This window comes from Arachis ipaensis, chromosome B2 (assembly GCF_059453495.1).
Source record: "Arachis ipaensis isolate K30076 ecotype BB chromosome B2, ASM5945349v1, whole genome shotgun sequence".
Lineage (NCBI taxonomy): Eukaryota > Viridiplantae > Streptophyta > Magnoliopsida > Fabales > Fabaceae > Arachis > Arachis ipaensis.
The window spans coordinates 13,792,635-13,798,317 of record NC_142437.1 but is presented as its reverse complement, the minus strand read 5'-3'; the positions used below and the strand labels follow the sequence as shown (position 1 = coordinate 13,798,317).

The window sequence follows — 5,683 nt, the reverse complement described above, 5'->3', positions numbered from 1 at the left end:
AAAGAAAACATATGTCGTCATAGTTTTCTAGAATGATGAGAATTAGTGGCCAAATTCAAACCATCCTACGAGTATATAAAGGGGCCAGGAGTTCCCTTAATAAATATCATGTTTAAATAACTCGTTTTGAATGAAAAACAAGAGATTCCAATTTTTAATATGATTTTTCTTTTTTAAGAAAAAGAGGAAAAAGTTAGGAATGAGTTAAATTTGTTGTGCAAAATTCAAGCATCTAATGCATTATTATTTGTGAGAGAGAAGATGAAAAATATTGGAAAGTTTTTATCAAAGGGGCGCTATATATCTATCACTAGTGCATGGGGAGTTCTTATTAATCTCTAGTAAATTTGAATGTCAAGTTATAACTCTGTTTTTGCATTTGTTTATACTAGTATTTTTATATGCAGTGATATTATAGAAATATAAATGTTTTGAAACTATGTATGCTTCGTTCTGCTATTATAAATTATGGCAGAAAAAATTTATAAAATTAAATTATTTTTACAAAAAAAATTGTAGGAGACAAGTTTTTATCGGCTAATAATATCAAGATCTCTGTAGATTATAAAAATTAAATAATAAATTTTTTAGTTATTATTTTTATATGAAAGAGTTTAATTTTTTATTAATAATTAATTTTAATATTTATTATCTAAAAATTTTAGATATTAGTAATAAAAAATTTATACTAATAGTTATAAAATTAACTCAAAATCAATTATTTTTTAAAATAATTGAATCTTGATTCTAATAAGGATTATGTTATGTGTATACTAAAATCAACCACCAGTATAAAATATATGTTGGAGTACAAATACACATTAAAAATGAATTAAACCACATATGTATTTATACATAAATATATTGGTGGTTGATTTTAGTGGCAAATTTTAGTGTACAAATAGCATTTTTGTTCTAATAATTAATCACAACATTAGTAATTTTGTATTCTCTCCAAATTATATGTAATAAATATTTCAAAGAAGAGAAGTGAAAATATATATTAAAAATATATGCGATAAAATTTAAAATTAAATAAAAACAAAAAACTATGCATATAATAATAATAACAACACATTTTTTATGTGAATAATATTAGGAGATTATTTTTAATTATATTTAATTATAAATTTAATATATTTTTTATAATTTTATGAATTTATTTAAATTATATTATATTATTAATTTTATTTTTTGTTAACAGAACGACCAGAAGAAAAAAGGAAGAGAAAGATAAAGAAGAATGAAAAAGAAAATTTGTTAATTTTAAAGAAAAATATTTTATTTAATTATAATAAAAAATATCTCATAATATAATTTAGTTGTCAAATTAATAATATAACATACAAATTATAAGTTACATATACAATTGCTTGGAAGGGTAGAGAAAAACATAAAAGGGGAGATAGTTTTTTTCTAACATCATGAGAAGAGAATTAAGAACATGTGATGACACATATATTGACGTAACATCTTTGATGATAAAGTGTGTGTTTGGATTACAGTTTGCAAACCATAGTTTGCATAAAATTGATTTTGTAAAATTGATTTTGATGATAAGTTAGTTTGGATTAACGTGATTTATGTTTGGTAATCTTTGTATTAAAATTGATTATAGTAAAATAAATGTTGTTTGGATTATACTACTCAAAATCACTTTTAGATGAAAAATTACTAAAATAGACATCAATTTTATATACCTGCAAAATCAGAATACTATAAAAAATATTTATCATATAAATAAAATAAATATAATAAAAAATAAAAATATAAAAGAGAGTACTATAAATTTTATAATGTCACACAAAAAGAAAATATTCTATAATTTTTTTTAGTATCGTCAGTACTCTTTAATTTAGTATTATTTTAGACTATAAATTTTTATTATTTATGACTCTATTGTTACTTATAATTAATTTTTTATTTATTTTGTCATTTTTTTATAGGATCATAATTTATATTATTCAAAATTTTGATAATAAACGTAATATATAATAATTACAATTACAAATTTTACAAATTCAGAATAAAAAATAAAAAAATTAATACAAAACAAAAATAGAGTACAGAATAGAAAAAAATTATACAGACAAGAAATAATAAAAATTCCATAAAACCAACAACATATATTATATGAACAAAAAAATACCATAAAACGTAAATAAAATTCATATGAATAAAATCAAATAAAAATAAAAAATTTTTAATTTGTTAGTGATTGAAATAAATCTGAACGATTTTGATGAAAAAAAATGGAACTAAAAAATTATGAAGAAGTAGGAAGAACTACAAAGAATGACTGCGAATATAATAGTTACTAGTATCATTTTTATAGAAGAAAATGAATGGTAGGGTTGGTAAAAAAGAAATATTTGAGCTTCTTCTAAACGTGAACGTAAAACGTGAAACGCAGAAGCTACAAATTTGAGCTTCTCCTAAACGTGGGTTCAGAGGCAGAGCGTTCATAAAGATAAAAATGGCCAAACATAAGAGTGAAGCTTTCAAGAAACTCAAACGTGCTTCTCTCCGCCCCAACGTGTTTGCCAAACACACCCAAAGTAGTGTAGCGTGGCTTCATTTTATTTGCCACCATATTGCAAAGGATAAAGAGAAAGAAAAATACCAAAAAAACCCATTAAAAATGGCCCTTCATTGTGATCTGCTACTTCTTGTCCATTCTGCATCTTGTGAATAATCCACCTTCATGGAGGTAGTGGAAATAAAATTACAATACGCAATAATAATAATATTTGACTTGTTGCTATGATTATGCTGCCCACTATGTATATGGACAAAAATTAATCAAGTTAGATTGGTCTAATAATTAATTTATTAGTTTATTTAAATAAATATAAGAAATTTGAATTTTGTTCTATATTTGTAATAACTTATTTAATTAATAACAAATTCTTAAATGGAACTCTGATTCATAATAGATTAGTCTTTTATTTGTTGGATTATAAAAGCTGTGAAAACCCAAATATATATATATATATATATGGAGAAAAATTAATTGAGAACCTTTGAGATTTAAATAGCGATGGCTATCCTATATTCCTATCACTACCAAAGTTTCTTGTGTCCAAGCTCCAGCTGCTTCTTACCTAAGAAAATATGAGAATTAATATTTTATCATAAAAATTTTACATGATTTTATCACAAATTAAATTTTATAATTGATTAAGAAGATATGATTATAAAAAAATCTAGGGAAATATTTGATAAACGATAAAAATTAATGTATAATAAAATTATATAAAATTTTTATACCAAAATTATATTCTCAATCATATGCCTACAAAAAAGGATGAGAACTTAAAGACACTAAAAAACTAAATTAATGTCATAATCCTGCTTTGTAATTTTTACTTAAATTTTAAAACCTGGCATTTGACTGCTGATGTGGCGTTCTCTCTTTTATTCTTGAATTTTTTATGCTCTTTTTTTGTTGATGTTTTCAATTATTTTTATTTCATGTTGTTCATATTTTCAATACATGTGACCTTGACTATCAGTACTTTGAATTGAATCACTTTCGTTAAACGTGTTATGTTATTCTAATTAATTTTTGTTTTTGTGCCTGCAATCTTCTTCTACTGTGCAATGCAAAATTGGAGTGTCGTTATTGCTGGTGGTTGATGGTGATCGCTATTGAGATCGTGCTCAATTTTTTTGTATGCAGATATTTTGTTTTGATCTGATTATTTTCTTGATATTTGTTTTGGGACCTTTTGGATGCATCAGTCTCTACTATTAACCTCCAAGTTTTATGATCATAGCTATATGTTGCTTTTTTTTTTTAACCTTGAATCTATTGATGTATTAATTTTGTTGGTTTCTTCAGTTTTCAAATTCTTTAACTTAATTCTTTTGTTTTAATTCATTGTTGCTATTTTTATTGGTGGTGTTTAGATTTGGACCAAGGTTGTGAAAACCGAATCGATTAATGAATCGGTTAAGTAACTGGTTTAATAATTCAACGGTTCAACCAAAGTCGAACCGTAGTTGAACCGATTTAATTAAATATAAGTATATAACTTAAAATTATTAAAAATTCAAAGTGACATATATTGTGAGATAGGGTGCAGAATAATTAAAGCATTGTATGAATTAAACAATATCAGTTTCTTAATCTTCATGTATATATAACACATTAGCAATAAGACTTCTAAACTTGGTCAAACAATATCATTTTCAGATATAACAACAGAAGATAGGCAAGCAAAATTTGAGGCCACAAATTTTAGTATGGTGCAAGGTGGAAAAGAAATCAGTATAGTGTACAATTTGAGCTGGAAGAAGTAATTCCACAGCACAGTAAGAAGCCCAGAACACAAAAAAACTGAACAATTAAATTAACTAAACAAGACAAAAACACAATAAAGAAGCATAAATAACCTTTATAAATTAGGTTTCCATTCCTGAATTTTCCATTTTCATAAATTAGGTAATCTTTTTGTTCTTTGCTTCTTAACTTCATTCTCTTTTCCTATGAGTAAACTATCTCCTTGTTTGAACTTCACCAAACCCTTATTTTGAAGGCATATAGTAAATCCAATGCAGAATTGTAGCTATGTTTCTCTTTTGAATCAATGACAGCAAAATAACAAGTAAAACAGATTGGATTTATAACTCAATCCCACCAGAATTAATTCATATCAATCTCAGCAAAAATCATTCTCGGCATAATTAATAAATTAAACTTAAAACAAATTTAATGTATAACTCCATCTCAGCAGAATTAATTCAACATCAACTGACTGAATTCAAATAAAACTTAAGAAAATTAATATCTCAACACTCAGCAGAAACATCAATAATACATCATATGTATATTCAGAACAAAACGAAGAAGAAAACAATATAATACAATTACAACAAATTGAACATTATTGAAGAGGACAAAGGGGAGGTTTTTACGTTATCTGGATTGGCAGCAATGGGGAGGAAAAGACAGCATAGAGCCAGAGAGCAGAGAGACAGAGAAATTCAAATTTGGAACTTCAGTAACGTGAAATAGGGTAGCAATGACGGTGAGACACGGTGTGGAGCAGAGAAGCAGCGACGACAAGATTGGCAGGGAGTAGAGAAGGGGCCACAGCCAAAAACGGCGAGGATGGGAGAAGCAGAAACGACGCACGGCAAGGAGGGGAGAAGCAGCGACGACTCACGGCGAGGAGCAAAGAAGCGGTGATGACCAACGGTGAAGGAGCAAAAAAAAAGCGACAGAGAGAGTTCGGACAGGGAAACGGCGACGCCAACAACAGCCGACCTTAGCTTCTGGCGACGCGAGGAGAAGAGCAGAATGCAAGAAAGGGGAGATGGTGATGGTGGCTCCGATAGGGTTTAGGAGAATCTAGGGTTGGTGAGGCTGTGTTTGTGAGAGAGAAAGGGGATGGGTGTCATTCAGCACTGAACTCGTGTTTCTCTGGAATCAAAACGGCGCTGTTTTGATTGTTGAATCAGCGAACCGGGCTTGAAAAAACCTGTTCGGTTCGCTCGGTTTGTCGGTTAATCACCGGTTTAACCGATTTTTAAACCGATTTTTTTGCAAAACAGTTTTGAAAGTCAACCGGATCGGACAAATGACCAGTTTCTGGTTAACCTAGTCGAATCGGTCGGTCCGGTCCGATCCGGTTTTCAGAACCTTGATTTGGACACAACCTACCAAAAAAAAGTTCAT

At 27.9% G+C, this 5,683-nt stretch overlaps 1 long non-coding RNA gene across 1 annotated transcript; it reads right to left on the bottom strand.

The window, feature by feature from the left end:
• Nucleotides 1–2,469: 2,469 nt before the first annotated feature.
• LOC148573084 (uncharacterized) lies at nucleotides 2,470–5,406 on the bottom strand. The gene is made up of 2 exons (XR_015905293.1): nucleotides 4,921–5,406; nucleotides 2,470–2,700 (listed from the first exon to the last, which is right to left on the bottom strand). It is a non-coding gene; the product is annotated as an uncharacterized LOC148573084 (long non-coding RNA).
• Nucleotides 5,407–5,683: the final 277 nt, after the last annotated feature.